We start from the raw sequence: 24346 nt of genomic DNA, 5'->3' as shown, positions 1-24346 counted from the left end.
CCTTTACCTTACCATCTTTATTTTAGACAGATAATTTTTTTATTTTTATTTATTTATTTGTTTTGAATACCCATCCCTCCACCAGTGACCATTTCCCACCACCACGGATGCCAGTATCCCTCCCACCCCCCATCCCTCCCATCCCACCCTGCCTCTGTGGCAGGGCATTCCCTTTTGTTCTCGCTCTCCTATTGGGTGTTGTGGTTTGTAAAAGAGTTAAGCCTGATTTTCAGGGAAAAACGTTGGATGATTTACTTTCCATTGATCACTTTGTATATAAGGAGATGTCGCGCAGCTGCATAAGCAGCCGTGCAGTTTGGAATAAAAGTCCTGGTTCCCGCATGCCTGACTATGCTTGTAGAGGCTCATGGTCACTGGGGTTTCATCTGAAGAAGGCGGGATGCGGCACCTACCCCATCTCGGACTTCCCAGTGATCTCGGCTCTGTTTGGAACCTGGAGCATTCTCTGGGAGCTGTGGAGCCTCCTAGCGGTAGCGGTTTTTCTTCTTTGTTGCTGTTAGACCTCTTTTCTTAACTGCCACAGGTCCTGGGGTTTTTGGTTTCCTACTTTTTGGCACCTTGCATTGCCTACTCTTTCAAGAATGAGCCTCCTATGTCCTTTGTGTATGTGGGGTGGGAGGGGTGATTGTTGAGGATAGATAAGATAGAGAAGAGACCAGTATAACAATAATAGCTAGGAATGATCACTCTGGACAAGATCTAAGAGTTAGAAATAGGTAAAGGGATTTTCTTAATAACCTTTCAGTATCAATATTGCAAACCACGATGCCCAAAAGGAGAGAAAAAGGGAGAGAGAAAGAGAGCGAGAGAGAGAGAAAAGAAAGGTGCCTGCCATAGAGGCAAGCAGGAAGTAGGGGGTGGGGGTTATGGGAGGGAACCTGGGGACACTGGTGCTGGGAAATGTACACTGGTGGAGGGATGGGTATTGGAATACTGTATGATGAAACCCAATCATATACTGCTTTGTAATGGTCTATTTCACAGTGATTCAACAAAAAAGGGTTAAAAAGAAAGAATGAGCCTCCTATTTATTTAAAGTCCCACTGTGGACCTGTGATTTGTCTGCCTCTACCCACTTAGGCCTGGGGCTTTAATAAACAAGTGCTAAATGAGTGGACACAATTTAGCACTTTCACACATGCAAATACACACACACACACACACACACACACACACACAAACACGCAGAGCAGAGATTACTTAAGCCATATCAGTTTTCCTTTTATTTTCTCTATTAACTCCATTCATCATCAATTATCATATAACTGATCATCCAGACATTATTGGTGACTTGAATTAACAACAAACATTTTGAGTATCTCTCGATTTCTGTAGATCAGGAATCTGAGAACAGTAAGGCTGGTTGATTCTGGCCTGTGACCTCGGGTCATGTATCAAGTTGTTGCTGGTACTAGAGTTGGTCTGAAGGCTTCATGGGGTCAAGGGTCTCTTTCCAAGATGGTGCTTCACCTGTGGTATTAGCCGGAAACCTCAGTTCTTCCTCACACGGGCCTGTGCACTTGACTGCTTCAGTTTCCTCAGGACATGGCAGTTGGCATTTCCTGGGTTGGTGCCCCAGAGAGAGCAAAGAAGAAGCCAAATGGTTTTCACGACCCACACGATGTCACATCCCACCATGTCTGCCACATTCTTTTTGTTAGAATCAAACCATTGAGTCCTTACTCAAGGGAAAGGAAATTGGGCTCCAGCTGCAAGCATGGCAACAAACCTGTAGGCTGTTAGAAAGGATGATTGTCTTTTTCTTTTGTCCCCTTGCCAGGAGCTAACCAAGTCTTGGGTTCTTAATCTGAAGGCTTTTCCAGAGAGGGTCTTCTACCAAGTGAAAAAAAATCACAAAATTTCAAAGCACAAAACCAAAATCATTTAAAAGATAACCATTACCCCCACTCCCCTCTCAGCTGACCCTACCTCTTGCTGGGGATGGAGAACCTGGAAAGAGAGTGGTGCTCCCCAAATGTAATGGGTATAGGGTGGTGGTGTGCATTCTTTCTTCCCACATCCCACCACTAAAGTGCGGCTAAGTCTGTCCTCACACAGGCGAGGTCTATTATCTGTCACGCTCAGCCTCTACAAGTAGATGCTTCTAACGGTGCTATGTCTTCACAGGTCCTGGGTCTCCTACTTGTTGTCACCTTGCAATACCCACTTTCTCAGGAATTATCCTCCTATTTATTTATTCTCTCAGGAATTATCCTTCTATTTATTTAAAGTCCCACTGTGTATGGACCTGTGATTTGTCCACCTCCACTCACTTATGCCTGGGCTTTAATAAACAAGTGTTACATGAGGTGACACAATTTAGCACTTTCTTACATGCAAATACATACACACAGGGACATAGAGTCCTGTAGTATAGACTGGCATCCACTGAGAGGCCCCGCGAAGGATCTTAGAGGAGCCCCCTAGATCCTACCAAACAATGGCCAAGTCTAACAACCCATCCAGATATTATTAAGGCTGCCTTCATGCCTTGGGGACCACAAGGAACTGAGGATTCTCCCCCATTTCTAGAATCTCCAGGCCCCTGTAAGCTAGTCTACCACCAACCCATTCCAAAATGCCCTTAAAGAAAGCTAACAGTGGACTGTACAGGCTGGCCTGGGTCGTGGGGTGGGGGGATTCTCTCCCCCTTAGAAAGTAAGGCTCAGAGGGAAAATGCAATTTCCTTCTGCACAGACATCATCTTATACAGCTCTTTCACACAGTCTTTGTTTCTAAGCTCTCTTGAAACTCAGACACCCATTTAATTAGAGGAACAAGAAAAGAATTGTTACTTACTTAAGTTCTACCATGAGCCAGGATTCACGCATGCCATCTGCTTTAGTCTTTAGGTCAGAGGTTCTTATTCCCATCTTACAGATGGGTAAGTGGTGGCATGCAAAGCAGTCCCCACTGTGAGGACACTGGGGTCTTAGGTGCCCTCTGCCTGGAGATGTTATCCATAAATTACAAATGAGAACACAGAGATTCCAAAGCCCAAATAATAAGGGAATAAACTCAGCACTCCAGCTCGTCTATGCCGAATTGTCTTCCTTCGATGAGAAAACAAATATTGTTAATATGTCATGCTCTTTCCTTCAAAGAATCAGCATGTCTCCTCCTTCCCATGTCTCTCCTCTGCCCCACTCTGAACTTACAGCCCCTTGCAGCTCCCTAAGAAGTTCTGGGGGCAATGGGAGCTGTGGGGGGGGGGGAGAACCCAGACAGAGCCTCTCAGGGACAGCAGAGCTCCAAGAAATGAGTCTGTGGTAATTTGACAGGATTAGGGGGATTAATGCATTAATGCATTATTAGCGCCTTTATAGGAGATTTTCAAAGAGTTGAGCACTGTGATCTCTATGTCCTGTTATATAAACTGGCAGTAATTGTCTTAATTGGCCTATTGTTGCTGATGGGAGCAGACAAGAAATAGGCCTGATTATTTTAGGGCCTGTGTTTTCCGGTCTGGCTATAGGTCTAGGCCAGGCCACAAAAGTTCTGGGAAACTGAGCCTGGCAAAAGCTTCCAAAGATCCTGCTCCATAGAAGATGTAAGTCAAAGCCTCCGACTTCCACAGCATAGAATGGCAAGTACCTTGGGTGTGGAATTCAAAGAAGTGAATTTTTTTAAATTTTTATTAGTGAAACACCATGAGGTACAGTCGTAGACTTACAAATTTTTGTGCTTGGTTTTCAGTTATACAATGATCAAGTACCCATCTCTCCACCAGTGCCCATTTTCCGGCCCACATCCAAAAGAACAAAAGCAACCTGTGTTGGCGTGGATGTGGTGAGAAAGGGACCGTCCTTCACTGCTAGTGGGAATGCCGACTGGTTCAGCCCTTTTGGAAAACAGTATGGACAATTCTCAAAAAATTAGAAATTGAGCTCCCATTCAACCCAGCAATACCACTCCTGGGAATATATCCCAGAGAGGCAAAAAAGTATAGTCGAAGTGACATCTGCGCTTGTTTGTTCATTGCAGCACTCTTTACAATAGCCAGAATCTGGAAAAAACCTGAGTGCACAAGAACAGATGACTGGTTAAAGAAACTTTGGTACATTTACACAATGGAGTACTATGTAGCTGTTAGAAAAGATGAAGTCATGAAATTTACATACAAGTGGTACTACATGCAAAGAAGTGAATTTTTGCCTCCTTAGTACTCTCTGGGCTGGAGCGATAGCACAGCAGGTAGGGCATTTGCCTTGCACGCCGCCGACCCGGGTTTGATTCCTCCGTCCCTCTTGGATTGCCCGGCAAGCTATGGAGAGTATCACACCCGCACGTCAGAGCCTGGCAAGCTCCCCATGGCATATTCGATATGCCCAAAACAGTAACAACCAGTCTCACAATGGAGACATTACTGGTTCCCACTTGAGCAAATTGATGAACAAGGGGAGGACAGTGCTAAAGTGCTATGGAACTGTCTACTGGTTGACAATCTTGCCCCCACCTGCCTGCCCACTCTTGCCTCCCCGTTTTCATATCTGCCTGTGCAAATGTAGAGCATCAATTTCTCCTACACTGCATTGCATTGCAGAGATAATGCAATGGGCCAAACTGAATTGATACACTCTGCAGATGAGATAGGTCTAGGTTAGTGGGAGGAATTCCGGGTCATCCTTCGATAGATGGTCTGAGAGTGTGGCTTTGTCTCTTGGTGTTTATCTGTTGGAAGAGTTCCTGGGAGGGGAGAAAGCGGAATGTACAGGAGAGGTCAGGAGATGTCCATGGGGACAAGGCCATCAGGTGATCTGAGGGTGGTAGGTGGTGAGCTGTGAAAGAAGACAGCATGCTCCAGTACTGAGGCCAGGACACCTCAGCACTTCTCCTGCTGGCTGAGTAGCAGGTCACATGGGAAGTCACCAGCAACTGTGACTACTGGTTCCTTGAAGTTTAAATGTCTTTGCTAATTAAGCACCTGGGCTGTACCCCCTGTAGGAGATGTTTGTCTGCAGCTTCATCGATGAACATAATAATAGAATGTTAGAATCACGGCTTCAGAAGGGTTCTGGAAGGTCTTTCTCTGTAAACAAGTCAAAAAAATATTCTTTCTCTTTTCTACAAATCTAGTCAGGGTTCAGGAAAGATCCCAGTGGCTTCAAGATTAGTATCTGGAAGGGAATAACCTGAGTGGGTGGGGACTTGGTTAACATCGCTCTGACTGAAAGACCAAAGATAAATTACAAGCAGTAAGAGGGACAAGAAACAAAATTAGAGGCAAATGTGGCAAGTAGGTGGGAGGTGGTGAAGACTGGATAGGCTCGAGATCAGAGTTGTGATTTTTGTTATAAATAAAAATCTTTGATTTAGTCCACCCCATGAGTTATATACTATATGTTGTAAGTTCAGCCCTTAGCCAGAGATTGGCTAAGCTTGATCAAACCACGGACCAGAGAGTCTTTGAATAATTGATATGGAAAATTTTTCTTTTCCTCTATAGTTGAGTGTAACCGTAGAAGAAATAGCCCTTCTAATGCTCTTTGTTGCCATGAATTGTTGGTTGGTTGGTTGTTGTTGTTGTTGTTGTTGTTGTTGTTGTTGTTTTGATTTTTCAGCCACACCTGCTGGTACTTAGGGCTTACTCCTGGCTCTGTGCTCAGGGATCGCTCCTAAAAGGACTCAGAGGACCATATGGAATGACAGGAATCAAATATGGGCAGATCCGGTTGCTTGTGTGGCAAGTGCCCTACCCACAGTACTATCTCTCTAGTCCCCATTTCTTCCCCTACTAAAATCAGATACTAGTACGAGTGGTTAACAAATAGTTGGTAGAACCCAACAAAAATGAACATTTTTGTTTATAAATGATAAAGAATGAATTGCAACTTTAGCATGGTCTCTGCTTTTACTATTTAAATTTTAGCATGCAGTACATATTTTAATTTCAGAATTTAGCAATGGCACAGCGGGTAGGCCATTTACCTTGCACGTGGCAGAACTGGGTTCGATTCCTTTGTCCCTTTTGGAAAGCCCGGAAAGCTACCGAGAGTATCCTGCCCATACAGCAGAGCCTGGAAAGCTCCCCATAGGGTATTCGATATCCCAAAAACAGTAACAACAAGTCTCACAATAGAGACGTTACTGGTGCCCACTCGAGCAAATCGATGAACAGGGGGAGGACAGTGCTACAGTGCTACTAGGACTTGGTAATGCTTCAGAAGATGTAAGGAGCGCTAATCAGGTCCTACAGACTCCCCACCCCCAAGCACATAGATACAATGCTTTTCCCCATCTATCTTGTGGTTGGTGAAGTCACGTGACTAGTTATGGGGCATGAGTTGGAGCAGAAACATCATGCATCATTTCTGGACTGGGAAATGGATTAGGGTGTGAAACCCTTCTGAGATCTGCTTTATCTCTGGCCCAGAAACTGTAAAGCCTCCCCTAGTGAGTCTTCAATTGACTTAAGATCCTAGCTGAAACACAAGCACAAAAATTTGTAAGTCTACAACTCTATCTCATGGTGTTTCACTCATAGAAATTTTTAAAAAATAATCCTAGATATCACACTAATCCTCATAGCCTTCCTCCCCACCTCCCCCAAGAACTTGCAATGGACAAGTATCATAAACAAGAATTAAATCGCTTTCAAGCTTCTGAGAAGTTGAGTACATATAGATATATTTACATACACAGAGGTAGGGCGTTTGTCTTGCATGCAGCCAACATGGCCGACCCGAGTTTGATTCCTCCACTCCTCTCGGAGAGCCCAGCAAGCTACGGAGAGTATCTCACCCGCACGGCAGAGCCTGGCAAGCTACCCGTGACATATTCGATATGCCAAACACAGTAACAACAAAGTCTCCAATGGAGACGTTACTGGGCCCGCTCGAGCAAATCGATGAACAACGGGAGGACAGTGACAGTGATATATATATATGTATATATCTATATATACATATATATTTGGACTGGGGAGTCAGGGGGCACACCCTGTGTTGCTCAGGGACTATTCTTGGCTTTGTGCTCAGGCATGGCCCCCTAGTGATGTTTGAGGGACCATATGCTGTGCAGTGATTCAAACAGGGATCATCAGCATGCAAGACAAGCACCCTACCTCCTATAGCATCTCTTTGGGCCCTTTGGGATATTTCTTTACCAAAGCACACCTTAGTCCACATTGCTAATATGGGAAAAGTAAACTGCATCATCATAGTCCAATGGAGATTATTAGTATAGTAACACACATATGAAAAATAATTATCATTCTCAATCCTGATCAAGGACTCTTTGACTTTAAGCCAAATTCACTGCCTTCAAACTTGAAAAGTAATGAAGACTTTGGAGAGTTTTCCTAGAACTCTTTTAAAGCTAACATTAGCTTTTTGGTTCAGACATTGGGAGAAAGAAATCTTGTATATATTTTACATGCTTTAGTCACAGTGCACAGAGCCCTGGACATTGGCCATTGGAATTGGCCTCCCATTTTAGCACATGCATCTGGAACAAGAAGATAGAAACCTAACTGTAATGAGTTTGCCCCATGTCTGTGACATTTGTGCTTTGTAAAAGGAGGAGTGCAGGAAGAATGAGGAAAAATGCAAAGTCCCAAAGTCAGTTTGCTTTTAGCACAGTGATGAGGTCTGCAAACTCTAACTTGGATTTAAACTTAGCCTCCCAACAAAGCCCGGGAGAGAAGTTAGGGATGAATTGGTGCTTTTTAGAATCCTTTGTGTTTTTATCCAAATTTGCATTTTCCTCTTTCCATTGATAAATTGCTTGGTCTGAGATGAAGGTGGAACTCTCACTGTGAATGTTAATGTATTTATTAGAAAGGAAAAGAATGGTGCCCAAGTCCCCACTCTGTGTGTCAGTGTGTGTGAGCACTGGGCTCTGTGCTTTTTACATTACCCCCTTCTATACTCTCATTAACCCTTTGATATAAGTATAGTATTTACTCTGGAGGAAAGACAATCAGCAATTCCAAATAATAGGGGGGAAAAAGAACAGTGTCGGGGTAGGAAACCACATTTGCCAAGCCAAGAATTCAAGTTTTCTTCCCTACAGTATATCATGTTGGAATCATTATTAAATCCATGCCCTGACAAAGTATAGCCTTTTAAAATATAATTACTATTTTTGCAGGTGGAATTTATGGTAGCGTGTGTAGAATTTAGGCTATGGAAACAGAACTTTAGCTCAAAATCCTGAGACCATTAATGAGTGGTTTTAAATGTCATAGTGTCAATGAAATACTACACAGCCACAAGGAAAAGTGAAATTTGCTTATAAATGGATGGACATGGAGAGTATCATGCTGAGTAAAATGAGCCAAAAGGAGAGGGACAGACATAGAATGACTGCACTCATTTGTGGGATTTAAATATACATATGTATATAGTTTGAGATTAACATCTAAGGACAGAAGAAACAAGCCAGGAGGACAACTCCATGGTTGGAAGCTTGCTATAAGTATGTGTGTGGAGAGGGGCGTGCGGTGTGCAGGTGGAGATCATTTAGGATAGAGAAGAGACCACTATGACAATAATAGTTGGAAATGATCACTCTGAACAAGAACTGCATGCTGAAAGTAGGTAAAGGGATATACATGATAGCGTTTCATTACCTGTACTGCAAACCATAATGACCAAAAGAAGAGAGAGAGAGAGAGAGAGAGAGAGAGAGAGAGAGAGAGAGAGAAGTATCTGCCTAGAGGCAGGCTGGGTCATGAAGGAGGGGTGGCAAGAGAGAAACTGAGGGCATTGGTACTGGGAAATGTACACTTATAAAGGGATAGTTGTTGGAACATTATTATGAAGTAAACCCAGTCATAAATAACTTTGCAACTGTGTATTTCACTGTGATTAAGAGAGAGAGACAGAGAGAGAGAGAGAGAGAGAATGAACACATCAACCCACTGTAAAACTATACTTCCTTGTCCCCAGCACCCTCTTTTTCCAGCACCAATATAGTTGTAACAAGCAATATAAAGCAAACTATTGTGTGCCTCCTAGGGGGGCAGGTTGAGGGGCGGTTGGGGAAATGGGAACAATGGTGGTAGAAAAGTCATTCAGGGAGTGGGATCGGTATTGAAACATCAAAAGCTCATAACAACTATAGTATGAGCAATTTTGCAAACTAGTGTTTAAAGAAAGTATTTTCTTTTGGAAAAACTAAAGATAATTTTAGATCACAGCAAGGACTATAAGGGAAGTAAACCATAATGATGTGCTAGAGATGAAATTGTGGGTTCTGAAAATTTAGGGTCAACTATTAATAACTAGAAAGTCAGACATGACTTCGTGTGGGAGGGATTTTTGTAATAAGATTCAATTAACAAGACAAGAAAATAGATTTGGGAATATAACAACCCGAAAGAGAAATTATGATAAAGATTGATGCTTTTAGGTAGAATATACCTGGTGTTTTGAAGGGCAGCAAAGAAAGGTCATTGGTGGGGAGAAATAACGGGCAAAAGAGAAATGGGGTTAGGGTAGTTTAGTCACAGAGGCAGTTTAGAGAACATAGTGATCTTTAACAATTCAGAAAATCTGAGCACAGGGATTCACCAATAAACTAGGAGTGAGAATGTCAATATCTTAATAAGCAGGTTCAGCCCGTAGAAAGAACCAATGATCAATGCTGCATTTGTTAGCATAATGAGAGGATCTGTAATAAACAAGCCCCCTCTCAGCAACGCAACAGGCCGTTGGTGTGTTCTTGGTTGACAGACTGATTCATTGATCCTAACTCCCCTCTTATGGCTTTTCCTAAGGCCTCGGGGCCCTCTGCATCTGGCCCAGGAAGATAAAAACAGATGTGTGGAGATAGTGGATTCACCTATTAAACCTATTAAACCTTTATCCAAAATAAACAAACATGGCTTCCACCCACAATCCAATGGCAAGAACTGGCCCTATGTTCCCACCTGGATGCAAGGTAGACTAGAAAACAGTTTATGAACAGTCACCCACCTCCCAGGAACAGCTTGCACTACAGAGAACACACATTCTGGTAAACAAAAGGCCATTTGTCAGCAAAACCAAGGAAATAATTGTATCCATTCCGTCATATTGTTATGTAGAGGATGAGAGTTGGTCTCCATGAGAACACAACCCATACTGCTTTCATGGGGGTCCTGGCCCAAACTTACCCAGTCATATACTTCTTTAGGTTTAGGAAGTATCCCTCTTCCATAGGTCATCAGGCTTGAGGTCTAATGTTACTTTCTTTAAATGACCTTAAGCCAGTCATCAAACCCTTTTCTGCAGTAAGCCTCTTCATCTAGAAGATGAAGAGGTGGGGGGAATGATAGAAGCTGACTCTTACAGAGACATTTTACCCATGAAAGTTCATGATCATGGAGTGTCAAATAAAATATCATAAGACTGACACCCAAGGACAGTAGACACAAGGATCAGGAGGATTGCTCCACAGTTGGAAATCTGCGTTATGAGTGGAGGGAGAAGGCACCTGGAATAGAGAAGGGATCACTAAAAAAAGGATGGTTAGAGGGATCGGTCGGGATGGGAGATGTGTGCTGAAAGTAGATAAAGGACCAAACATGATAACCTCTCAGTATCTGTATTGGAAACCATAATGCCCAAAAGTAGAGAGAGAATATGGGGGGCAATTGTTTGCCATAGAGGCAGGGGGCAGGTGGGAAAGTGGGGGGAGGGTATACTGGGTAGATTGGTGATGGGGAATGTGCACTGGTGGAGGGATGTGTGGGGTTTTTTTGGTTTTTTTAAATTTTTTTATTTTTATTAGTGAGACACCATGAGGTACAGTTGTAGACTTACAAATTTGTATACTTGGGTTTCAGTTTACAATGATCAAATACCCATCCCTCCACCAGTGCCCATTTCCCACCACCACAAATCCCAGTATCCCTCCCACCCACCCCTGCCCACCATCCCACCCTGCCTCTGTGGCAGTGCATTCCCTTTTGTTCTCTCTCTCCTTTTGGGTGCTGTGGTTTGCAAAAGAGGCATTGAGTGGCAATCACGTTTGGTCTATAGTCTACTTTCAGCATGCTTCTCCCATCCAGGGAGGATCCTCCCAACACCCTTTATTTGGTGCTCCCTTCTCTATCTGAGCTCCCTTTTCCCCTAGCATGTGTGGCTGGCCTCCAAGCCATGGAGCAAAATTCCTGGTACTAATCTCGGCCATTCTTGGGTGTTAGTCTCCTATTTTGTTACTTTATGTTAGGGATGTATGTTTGATCATTGTATGAATGCAACTTAAACCTGAAAGCTTACAACTCTATCACACAGTGAGTCAATAAAATAAAAAATAGTAAAAGAAAGAAAGAAAGAAAGAAAGAAAGAAAGAAAGAAAGTTCATGATCCCATGATTTTCCATGCCCTCCAGCTAGCTGGGGGTATGAAGTTGACCTTGCAGCCCATGTCTGTGAAAAAGTGACAAAATTTAAGATTGGAGGAAGAAAAGGAGTCACCCAGATGCCTTATGTGTGTGATTTTAAAGGCATCCTCATCACTGCTTCCAGTGAAGAGGTCCTCCTGCATCCTGCAGCCATTTCAACAAAAGGATTTAGGGCCAATCAGAACAGCTAAGGAATTTGCTGAGCCTGCTTCCATCTATTGAAGACAATTTGGGATGGTCTGTTTCCAGACAATTCCTGAAACAAGTTGAAAGGGAAGAGAGGACCAATCAAAGGGAATAAAGTGAGACGAGATAGATATCAAGACACACATTCAGACTAGAAATCCGAGATAAGAAAAGGAAATCCAGGTGCACGGTAGAGTGAAGGAGTTAAAGAAGGAAAAGAAGAGAAGAGGGATGGAGGGATGGGGAGATCCAGAGAGGGTAGGGGTACCCGGAGCAGAGATAGACAGGGAATCTGTCCATCTGGGGTAAAGCCGAGATGTTCCCACACCCAAGGGTAAGACAAAGGTGCAGAGGCACCAACGATGGCGAAAGCATAGGGAGAGACAGATGGCAGCCAGCGCCAGGGAGAGGCGATTCCAATCCAGCCTGTTGAAATGGATGTTGGCGAATACAGGAGGCAGCAAAGCATGCGATTGAGAGGAAGTGGGAGGGGACAGTTGGGAGGGAGCTGGAGGGGAGGCCAAGAGGAACAGGCTGGGTGAGCTTCTGCCAGGGACTGGGCTGGAGCAGCGGGCTCCAGCAGCGAGGCCTCAACAGGACAAGCCCTCCGCCCACTCCCCCACCACCGTTGGACTCACCTGACAGTGGAATGAATAATGAGTTCATTAAATCCTGCCTTCCCTGTTCCTGCAAAGAAGATGAATGCGGCAGAGAAAGGCCCAGGCACGCGTGCCTGACTGTGCAAGTGGTGCCCGCAGTGTCCCGGCACTCGGTCTCAAGCCAACAGGTCAGATACCTCTTGGAGATGCACCACTCTCTACCACCCTTGCAGGCACGTCGAGAGCTGGCATTCGGGACCTTTCCTGAGTGGGGAACTGCCAACCTCTGGGACCTCCGTGTGTACCCCTCCTCTCTCCTGCTGGGTACACAGCTCTTCCAAGCTACCAGGAGCTTCCCCCAACACGCAGCTTTTTCATGAGGCCAGACCCTCCCAGGGAGACCCACTCGGCTCGATCCACCCCTTCACAGATGTCCGTGTGATGAACATCGAGCCTCCCTGCTGAAACTTGCTCCAGGGTCATCGCCTCTTGGAGGCTTCCGGTGGGCAACCAAGCTGGCTGTGTGTCCTCTGTGACACTTGTGTGCCGAGAAGCACAGCTAAATCATTTGTCATTGTCACTATCCCTTTCCACATCGCTTTGGCCTACTGAATGCCCCCTCCTTTGCATCTCTGTATCTCATTCATCTCTGTATCCACTTAGCACAGAAATATTAAGAGCAATATTTTAAAGTTAAGGGGAACTCTGGATTCAAACATAGGGGGTTGGGATGAGATCAGAGGGACGGAGTTCCTCTGGAATCCACCTCTTCCAATCCTGGTATTGTGGGACTGTTGAGGAGGTGGGTAGGGGGATAAAAACACCTATTTTAAGAGCCAGAGAGATAGCTTGAGGGAGGAAATCACTTGTCTTGCATTGGCTAACCCTGGTTCACATGACCCCCTGAGCATCTCGGAGAATGGCCTAGAGGGCCCTCAGGGCCTCTGTAGCAATTCTTAGGAGAACCCCCTGCCTGGCCCTCCACAAAAAAAAAAATGCCTAATTCAAGGGCTACTCTAGGGAGAAAATGAGACAAAGGTGTGCTTGGTAGAGTCAATACTAAGTTTCAGGGTCTTAAAGAGCTCTGATGTTTCGCATGTTAGATCAGTGCTGTCTCATTCCAGTCCCAGCCCTAATCATGACCATGAGTAGCCAGGAAGTCTTGGATCAGTTACCCAGGTTGGAAAAGACATGCGACCTTGAGCTAGTGACCTACCACTCCAGCTTCTATTTCCTTGTGAATGACGAGGATGAGTCACTTTATACACCATAGGTTACTGTCAAGCTAAAGAGGCTGGTGCGGATTTGAAAAGGAAAAACTCTCTGCTTGAAAAGAATACAAGCAGTCACAAGGCCTGGTTCAAGAATATCCCACCCCATCCTAGTTCTGTAGGAAACCTTTAGCAAGTAATAGAATTGTGTTGACCAAGGTTCAGTGTTCACATCTCTGAAATAGGACCACAAGGCAGTGGTTCCTTTCTCTTGGAATAATTGTGGAAATTAAATAATTGGGGTTTTAAAAAAAGTGTATGAGTCTTATGAAGCAATGTATGTCTTATGAAGAACAAAAGAAACCTTTTATAATGATATCAGAACTAATCCAGAGGGTATTTTTTGTATAGTTGAGAAGAATGCACATTGCATTGTTGGTAGGTGAAATGTCCTATGGATGTCTGTTAGGTCTTGGTGGCTTATAATGTACAAATTCTCTATGTTTTACTGCTAATGTGTCTAGATTTCATTACTGACAATGCAATATTGAATTAATTAACCATTATTTTAGAACTGTGTGTTTATAGTTAATTGTATCAGTTTTACTCCATATGTTTTAAAATTGTGTCATTGTGTGTCTATAAATATCATATTTTATTGATGAATTGACCCGTTCAAGTGTACAATGGCCTTCTTTGTCTATTGTCTCAGTTTTTTTAAATTAAGATCAATTTTGGATAAAAAGGAAAGTAACTACTTCCAACTTTTGTTGATTGCAATGAAAAGATCTTGTGTTAAATTCCAACTGTGTCCTTTACAAACTGAGTGACCTATAGCAAGTACCTTTCTCTATGAAAGGTTCCCTCAGGTTCCCTCTCAGTAAAATGGGGATAAAACCTCCTGTGAGGATTAGAAGCTAAGTAGATTACAGGCTGGGCATGGAGAAAAATTTTATAGAATTGCCTGCAAAATTTTTCAACTATCTTTGTAACAAGTCACTTTGGTGCTCTGTGTCTCCCGGGTGAAATACTACCATCTTCAAGCTACAGTGAGGATGGAAGATATATTTATAAAAAGCAATACCATGAACTCATATAGGACACTGCATACAACCCTTCTCTCCTGTAAGCTAGAATGGAAGTCCCAATTCACTTTCACCTATCCAGGGCCCAAGTTCAAAAGATACTGTCCACAACATCCTGTGGGAGAATTGTGAATGAGCCTAGGGTATGAAGGTCATAAAAGTGTGTGTGTGTGTGTGTGTGTGTGTGTGTGTGTACAGAGATGTGTGTGTGTGTACAGAGAGACAGAGAGAGAGAGAGAGAGAGAGAGAGAGAGAGAGAGAAACCAACTGAGTTTGAGCCCCACTGCCTCTACAGGAAGGCAGCCAGCCTCCCTCCCTCAGGAGCTGACCCTCCCAGTGCCCATAAAAAGATGAAGAATCATAGCGCACAGACAAAGTAACCTGAGCTCTGAGCTTCAAATTTTGTCTTCAGAGAGTCTTAGGAAACCCAACAAGGTGGGAAGCTGCAGAGTTGTGGCTTGAGTCTCTTCCTTTCACCCAATCTCTCCATTCTTCCAAACCAACAGGCTATACCCAGCCCCACCTCCACGCCATGTCCCCAGTCTGGGATGTTTTCCCTCTCCCACTTCTGTTCATGCCTACCCTGTCCCCTGAATTCACCCCACCTCCATAAATTCCGTTTATTCCAGGAAGTCTTGATTAAGCACTGGGAAATATCAAATATATTTTTATTTGGTTTTGTTTGTTGTTATCCACATATGATTTAAAATAGTCTTAATATCAATGTTTTAGAAACATAGTGTTACTCTATTTTTATGAAAAAAGTTTTTACAATTCAAAAAGTAGTGGAAATTAAGTGATGAACACTCATAAACATGCCAATGTCCTCAAAGTATCCACATTTTGTCCTGCACATAAGGTACTCATACCTTATATTTTCACATGAATATTATTGCTCTTGTGATTGAAGCAGTGCTTTAGTACAGGGAAAACCTCTCCTTATTTCAACAGCAAAGAAACTTTGAGTTTTACAGCTAATTATCTCACCCAGAATCATAACCAAGATGGTCTCCTGTCTAGGCAAAACTTCTTGTTGGAACTACACATGGCTGCTATGTTTGGGGAACCATTTCTTTCTTCTTTAATCTCACTTGTCTCTTAAAGATAATTCCATCATCCAGTTTGAGTGTAGTTAAATCAGTCATTCCCAAAAGAGTTGGCATGCCAGGGGTAATAGGGTTATGTCTTTGCTCCCCACAAACACATTCACCTTCCAAGTCATCCAGCTGAGTGCTAAACAGTCTGGTTATAGTCTCCAGGAGCTGTGTAGACCTGCTCAGTACTGAACCCTGCTTTTACCTGGAAATGATTCTCTCTCTTGAGAATTACATAGTTGGGAATGAAGGGTTGTCTTTCCTAGTACCTGGAAGTACTAGGTTTCTCTCTATGTCAGCTTAAGGAAGACAAAGTTTTGTATACTTGATTGATCTCAGAAGAATGACTCTTTTGAAACCCAAAAATTTCTATAATAAAGCAGAGTGACAACAGTGGAGCAGAGAGACAGCCCCACCTCCTATTAGATTGTAGCACCAACAGGAAATGATCCTTGACTCACTGCAAAGCCCCTGAAATACTGGAGTTTCAATATAAGGTCAATATCACACACAAATTTCTGTCTTTTTGAAATGTACACAGAGAGATACTGAGAAGCTATGTCCAGGTCAAATCATGAAATTTTTGCCACTGTTTTTAAGTATTTATAAATCCAATAGAGTATTTCAATTGTAAGACTTTAGACAGAAGGAAATGGCTTAAACAACCACCATATACTTGGCAGTGCTATACGTGCTAGAAACTATAAGCCAACATTATCACACCATCTAGGGTCATCCTCCCATAAACCACACTCGCCATTTTACAGATAAGAAAACAATTTCTTGTTGCATGACAAGTAGACATCAGAAGCAGGGGTCAGACCACACCTGTCTAGTTATAAAATTCGAGTGCTTTCCATTAACAACACCACCTACTATGATTAATTTAACTCAATGCAGTTTCATACAATTTTTTCTCTCCATCAGGGGTATCTGTAACTTTTACAATAATAAAAAATGCATATTTAGACACAAACTCAATAAATAAATAATCTAGCTACAGAGAGGGAGTAGATAGAATTAAAGAGCCCAGACACCCAGGTGCTCGTTCGTGGTCCTCTATGAAAGCCTTTGAAGATAACAGAAATGTGACCACCTAACGGATGGTCCTGCTGAGTGAAAAATGACAGTCCCTTTTATTAGAGTTTCCAATCATTCCTATAAAAGGGAGTTTCCACACAAGTCTTGTGATTGCTCATTTGTAAACAGAATCTGTATAAAGTGGATTCTCTTCTCTAGTTAATCAGGTTGGGTTTGGATAACCAAGTTGAACTTCTTAGACTTCCTGTGATGAGCCTCCCTCCAACTACCTGAAACCTTCCCCCCACCCCCTCTGTTTCTTCTCTGTGTCTGTTTATATCTTCCTGGTTTTCAATTTCTTAATGATGTTTTAACGAGATGCCAGTTACACATGCAAATTGGAAAGAGGCGACATTGAGAGATTGCTACCTGGTGGTAAATTTATTAAAATCAAGGCGGTTTTAATAACTTCCTTGCATATGCATCCGCCTCCATGTCTGTAATATTAGTTTGGGTTTTTTTAAAAAGCCGTAATAGAACAAGTGTGTTAGGTGAAGTCACGGGGGAAAATCTAATTGTTTCATATTAGTCTTGCTTCCCCAAATAGATTATATAGGAGTAAAGTATTTTCCTTTACCTTTTTTTCTTTCTTTCTGGTTTTTGGACCACACCCAGAGGTGCTCAAGGCTTACTCCTGGCTCTGCACTCAAAGATCACTCCTGAAGGATTCATGAGACCTTATGGAGTGCTGGGATAGAATCCAGGTCAGCCACATACAAGGCAAATGGCTTTCCACTGTTCTATTTCTCCAGCCCCTTCTCCTCTACATTTTGGAATTGTTTCTTGCAACATTTGCAATCAGTTTTCTCAGTCTTCATTCATGATCACCATCAGCATCAGTACAGCAATCATGAAGCACTCAACTCAAGGTTGCTGAGAAAGGGCTGGAGAGAGTTCAGTGGGGTAAGTACATGCTTTGAATGCAGGAGGCCTGGGTTTGATTCCTAGCATTGCATATGATTCTCCAGCACTCCTGGGATAATTCTGAACCAAAAGAAGTCAGGAGCTGAGAGTCTTTCCTGGTGGTACTCAGGAGACCCTCTGCAGGGGACTTGAAGGGTTGGCCCCTAAAGAAAAACAAAACAGAACAGGGATTTCTCTTCAAGTCCAAATTCTCCCTTGAACACGTGTCTCTATGTTTCTTTGTTTCTTTATTTCCACTCTGGAGAAGCCTTGTTCTTTCTCAGACATGTTTCTCTTTTTCTCTTCTTTCACACACACACACACACATACATATATATAATATATATTTAATGAATCACCGTGAGATACAGTTACAGACTTACAAACTTCCATGATTACATTTCAGTCACACAATGATCAAGTACCCATCCCTCCACCAGTGCCCATTCTCCACCACCAATGTTCCCAATTTCCCTTCTTTCACATCTTTCTAAATAAGTTTAAATACTTGATTCCTTAACAAAAAAAAAAAAAGAACGAGAGCATACAGCCGGAAGAGAAGGGCCACATGGAGGGCGGGACCCACAGCTCCCGGAGAAAAAGAAAAAAACAGGTTCCAAAAAGAGCCGAGATCATCGGGAAGTCCCAGATGGGGTAGGTACTGCATCCCGCCTCCCCCAGATGGAACCCCGGTGACCAGAAGCCTCTACAAGCACAGCTCGAGTATGCGGGAACTAGGACTTTTCCTCAAAACCGCGTGGCCACTTACGCGGCCGTGCGACATCTCTCTATATACAAAGTGATCAATGGGAAGTAAACCACTCAACGTTTCTCCCTGAAAATCAGAGTTAAGTTTGGAGCCCGGCCACAGCCCCAGAAACACAAGGACTTAATGCAGAACCCAGCAGCTTGGAGCAGAAAAGTGAACGGACTATGCGTTAATCCAGCCATCAAGTCTGCCAGAGGGGAAAGGGTGTTGCCCCATTCGCCCTCTCTTCTCTGGAAAGAAGGATGGCGGCCACATGGAAGCCTTGTGGACAGCAGGTATGAGCCGGGGGAGTGGGGGGTGACTAAAACCTCATGGGAAAGGGGGCATTCCGGTCCGTCCTTCACGCCCCATCGAGGTCACCAGTTGCCCCCCACGAGCGGCTCTCTAGCATGGCCACAGCCCCAGAAGCACAAGGACTTAATGCAGAACCCAGCAGCTTGGAGCAGAAAAGTGAAAGGACTATGCGTTAATCCAGGCCATCATGTCTGCCCGGAGGGGAAAGGGTGTTGCTCCCTTCCGCCCTCCTCCCTCTGGAAAGAAAGATGGCGGCCACACGGGAGCCTTGTGGACAGCAGGTATGAGCCGGGGGTGTGGGGGCGATTAAAACCTCATGGGAAGGGGGGCGTTCCGGTCCGTCCTTCACGCCCTACCGAGGTCACCATTTGCCCCCCGCGAGTGGCTCTCCAGCACAGCCACGGCCCCAGAAGCACAAGGACTTAATGCAGAACCCGGCAGCTTGGAGCAGAAAAGTGAACAGACTATGCGTTAATCCAGGCCATCATGTCTGTCCGGAGGGGAAAGGGTGTTGCCCCATTCGCCCTTTCCTCCCTGGAAAGAAAGATGGCGGCCGCATGGGAGCCTTGTGGACAGCAGGTATGAGCCGGGGGTGTGGGGGCGACTAAAACCTCATGGGAAGGGGGGCGTTTTGGTCCGCCCTTCACGCCCTACCGAGGCCACCAGTTGCCCCCCACGAGCGGCTCTCCAGCACGGTCACGACTCCAGAGCACAGAAACCAATTTCTTAGCTATCTGACTTTCAGTAGAAATACTTCCAGGGTCAATAAGTAAAATAACAGAAATCCAAAACCAACATTTAATTCTTGAACCCAGCTGTAGAAAGCAAATCACTTCACAATGCTTTTTCAGCATGTCTGATTTGGGGGGGGGTGGGTAAACTCTAAATAATAGTGGTGAATCTTTTAATGAAACAATGAATCTAATCAAAGCAGATAGAGTGTTAACTAGAATTCATCTGCCTCACAGGGACTGGGAGGGGTGGGGGGGTGGGGTCTTATTGGGGTTCTTCATGGTAAAAAAGAAGTATTGGTAAAGGGAAATGTGTTTAATATTTGCATGACTGAGACCTAAACCTGAAAGCTTTGTAACCTTTCCCACAGTGATTCAATAAATAAATAAATTTTAAAAAAAAGAACAAAACAAACAGATCTCAAAGCTGGACAATGAAATATGTCTAATCTAAATCATTCCAGACTCCTGATCTACCCTTTCTCATTTTTAAACTCCTTTTTCCTTTGTCTCAGCTGACCTTGTGCCCTTGTTTTCCTTGTACCTCTTGTCTCTAGTTTTTTCTTCTCACCTTCAGTCTCTTTTTATTCTTCTTTCCCCCTCTTTACCCTAAACCTTCTTCCCTACCCACTCTCCCTTTTCTTAATCAATAATTGTCCTTTCTCAACCCAACTACACACATTGGAGTTTTCTGGTTTCTTTTTGTGGCACCAGGAATTGAACCCAGATCACACATGAGATACATGCATTCTACCATAAAGTCACATCCCTGGCCAATATTTGCTTTGGTCATGACTAAAACCAATATTGTCTGTCAACAGCTTCCATGCCTGACTTTCCAGACAGCCATCTCCATTAAGGGGCAGGCAAAGTCCTCATAAACCCAAACCTCTCCCAAGACTCCTCCTGATTCTGTTCTTTCTACCTAAATAGATGAAATAAATCAGAGACCCAAGAATTTCCCAGTCCCTACATTTATCTCCATGAGAAGGAAACTCAGTGATGTCCTCTGTCATTTCCATACGTCACTCATCCCACCACTGGGCACATGTAGATATAACCATCCTCTTCTCCTTCCCCTCTCTTGGAAGCACATCACCTCTAGGAATAAGGTACCACAACCATCACTAGAAAGTTGAAAGCACTTTCTGGTTCTAAGATTTAGTATTGAATATCACGCTGGCCTATATGCAAACCACATTCCCTTGCCTCCATTTTAACAAAAACTAAACTTCTATTTTTCATTTCTATTTTAATAACCTCTTGCTTTATTTCCCAATCAATTCAAGTTGTAAACAGACACAGTAACAAAGTCTCCAATGGAGACGTAAACAGAAAGTTTTTATTTATTAAACTTCTTAAAATTCCCAACAGCTGCCAATCACCCTTCTTCTCCCATCAAACACGGCTAAGTCCCATGGAATTGTCATGAAATTTTTCCTTTCTTCTCTACCTTAATCATAAATTCCTGGCCAGCTCCTCATGTCTAATCTGGATCTTTGCAACAGTCTCCATTCCACCCCTCCTCCTGGCCAAAACTCACTCCTCACCCCTTCCAGTCTTTTCCTACTAGAGCATAACAGAAGCTATGGCTATCCAAAATTAGAAATGAAGTACCAACTCCCAAGATATATCCCCAAGCTCTTCTCATTCACACCATGTTAGGCATATCACTCAGTCCAGTGACCTGCCGTGTTGTCTCTCAGACAAAGTTCAAGCTTAAAAAAGTTGCATCATTCAGTCAAATTCAAGACCAGAAAAATTCAGTCACTTTTACTAGGAAACAAATCAGCAGAGAGCAGTGTACAAATTCTGTTACCTTGAAGAGATTTCTAGAAATTAGTGGATAGCTGGACATGTTTGGATCCAAATGACAAGGCTGGGCTGTTTGAGATACTCATATTTAGGCATACAAAGTGCTGGACCTTTCTCAACCACCTGGGACCTAGAACATAACAACTCAGCAAAACTTTGACAAATAAATCATTGCTTCATTGATTTGATCTCTGCAACATTAGAAAAATACTGAGATCAGGTTTTTGTGTGTGCTTGATTTGGGTGTTTTGTTCTGTTTTGTTCTGTGGTGCCTGAAACTAAACCCAGGCCCTGATACATGCAAGACAAGTGCTCTACTCCTGAACTGTATCTCCAACTATAATTTTCAGTTCAGAGTCAGAAGTCTTTGTGGGTCAATTACAGGCTCTTCAATCTTGGAGAAGTCACTTCTCCTCTTGAATCCTCTGTTTCACCCTCTATAAAATGGGCTTATATCACCTCTCTGACAGGGTGATGGTGACAATTAAATGTGGCCTAGCATGTGAATGCAGAGACTTAATCTATGTCTCCATCTGTGGAATTTTTAAGACCAACTCACATTTCTCACTGATGCCTCAGACTCAAAATTTCATCAGAGCTTAAGCTTCAAACCTCAAATTCCTAAACAGTTGTTCCTAAAGAATTTATGTCTCTCTTTTTTCAAGCCCATAATCCTCCCTAATTTGAATCATGGGAAAAGCATGAAGAGAATCAATTTTTATATGAAAATTGCCTTTGAAATGACTGCAGCTTTGTTCTCAATCAGGAGCTTATAATGATGCATCTCAACTTCTGTTTGTGTACTTGATTTGGTGCTGGTGTGTGTACGGACTGCATATATTTGATTTTTATGATATTTTTTATGTTTGCAAACAGCGTTCTATAACCTAAAATATCGCTCCATTTAAATGCCAGCTATTAAATACACAAAATAGACAATCAATTTTTTTTCCACACATGCGGTCAATGCTTGGTTTTGTCTGAACACTGAGAGTAATCAGAAAGCAATCAAAGAAATAATAGAAATCAGATGTGGGGAAGGGTAGCCTTAAAGAATGGCTTCTGTACAGATGCCCTTTCCTTATTTTATAGATGGGAAACAGAGGCCCAAAAAGGGGAAAGGGATAACCCAATACCACACAGCAAATGGGAAAGTCAGAGCCTCAGTGAAAAATTCAAGTTCCCAGACCCTCCCTCTGCCATATGCTTCCTCCTCAGTACTGTGCAGACCCCTCCTCTCAGAGTTGTGAAAACCCAACATGTATAGAAGGTTTTGAGCTAAAACCAGGGAGATTCAAAACTGTCACCATGATTGTAGGACCAGGTGGCCACTGAGCAATTTCTCTGTTTAATCTGAGAGAATTTGTAGCCAATTGATGTTCCTGCATGTAGAAGATAAAACCATGATCCCATCCTCAGGAAAATCAGAAAGTGAATCTTTTCATTATCAGTGGTTTTGGGTTATTTTCCCTTTGTTTCCCAATGTTACAAAGCTCATAAAGCATGACCTTTGGAGTCAGGCCCAGCTCTGGACAAGTGATTTCCTGACATCTGGAGGTACCTATCTTTTGGGTTTGATTTTTAATTTTATTGTTGTTGGGGTAACATGGTTCTAATAATTTATGTTAATGTTTTTGGTGTACAACTTTATTATACCTACCACCACAGAATTGCCAAATTGCCCATTAAAATGGCAATTACCTTCCTCCAGTGTTCTTTTTTTTAAATAGTTTTTGCAATTTTTATATTTTTTATAAGTGTTGTTCACAATAGGGGCTGGAGTGATAGTGGACAGCTGATAGGGCATTTGCCTTGTACACGGCTGACCCAGGTTCGACTCCCAGCATCCCATATGGTCCCCTGAGCAACGCCAGACGTAATTCCTGAGTGCAGAGCCAGGAGTAATCCCTGTGCATCGCTGGGTGTGACCCAAAAAGAAAAAAAAAGTAGTTCACAATAGTTCATTACAGATAATATTCAAACGCCAATCCCACCACCGAGCACCTTCTCACCACAGTAAGAGGGAAGTGTGTGAAGGTTGTTGTGTTTCTTTCTGGAGCCACTTAAGCACAAATACAAGAGAATACAAGCAAGTATGTTACAAACCAAACAAATGTGTGCTACTTTTGGTAGGAAAAATATGGAATGCTTCACAAATTTGCATGTCATCCTTGCACAGGGGCCATGCTAATCTCTGTATCGTTCCAATTTTAGTATATGTGCTGCCGAAGCAAGCACCCTCCACTGTTCTTATGTCACTTCCAATTCATTTCTTCCGTCGCCATCGATAGCCCCATCTTCCCCTTACTGGCAACCTTAGTTCTGTAGTCAAAGTCGAGACAAACAAAAAAGGATTTGTTTTTATTGAATGCTGTCCATTGCCTTGCTTTGTGCCTTCATAAACAACATAAGAGTGAGATCATTGGCTATTTGTCCCTTTCCTTCTGATTTATTCTGCTTAAAATGAACAGAGTCTCTGTCTTTCAATAAGGATAATAAAAGCTCCTTCAGAAGGTAGTTGTACAAATCTGAAAGCATCTCATTTTACAACCAGCCTAGAATAAGAACTAAAGGTTGCCTCCTTTCTGGCTGATTTCCTCTCTTGCCCCCATCCCAATGTATAAAGCTTGGCAAAGAAATGACTTATAGACTAGAATGCTTGATGTCACAAAGGAAGTAAATGACAAGGTGAGCACAATAGCTCCAAGCTAGCAGGACACTGGCACAGACTAGTGCTCAACTATTCCTTCTACCCCTTTCATGTGTTAAAAATTAATTCCATTTATTGGTCAACTTTTCCCACGAGAACACATCTTTAATTTAATCATGTAAATCAATGGGAAAATCTAATTCACTTTAGAGAAATTTGCTTCAAGGCTAGCCTTATGGGAATGAATCTGTTCCTTTAAGTGAATCTGTAGCAAGTGGCCTGTGTCTTTATCACAGTTACAAAGGGATATAAATTAATCTCCAGCCCATTCTAGGAAATGGAAAGTTGATTAAATAAATGGTGGCTCTAGTGATCCAAACGATCTGTCATGTTTTAACATCTTAGACACTGATTTTAATCCTAAATTTTACCCCACTAAAATGTTAGATCCCTGTCCCTATTTAATATTCAATTTACCTTATTATTACTGTAACATTTCCACATATAATTATTGTCTGTTTTTTTATTTCTCTAATATCTGTTCCAAAGTCTTCTAGCTTTGGTTTATGGGTTGTGC

At 42.9% G+C, this 24346-nt stretch overlaps 1 non-coding gene across 1 annotated transcript; it reads right to left on the bottom strand.

Moving 5' to 3' along the window:
- Positions 1-23253: 23253 nt before the first annotated feature.
- LOC130045855 (U6 spliceosomal RNA) lies at positions 23254-23357 on the bottom strand. The gene has a single exon (XR_008795624.1). It is a non-coding gene; the product is annotated as a U6 spliceosomal RNA (small nuclear RNA).
- Between the last annotated feature and the right edge of the window lie 989 nt (positions 23358-24346).

The sequence above is a fragment of the Sorex fumeus genome, unplaced genomic scaffold (genome assembly GCF_029834395.1).
Source record: "Sorex fumeus unplaced genomic scaffold, SorFum_2.1 ptg000129l, whole genome shotgun sequence".
Taxonomy (NCBI): domain Eukaryota; kingdom Metazoa; phylum Chordata; class Mammalia; order Eulipotyphla; family Soricidae; genus Sorex; species Sorex fumeus.
The sequence above is the reverse complement of the archived record's forward strand: the minus strand, read 5'-3'. Positions and strand labels throughout refer to the sequence as shown.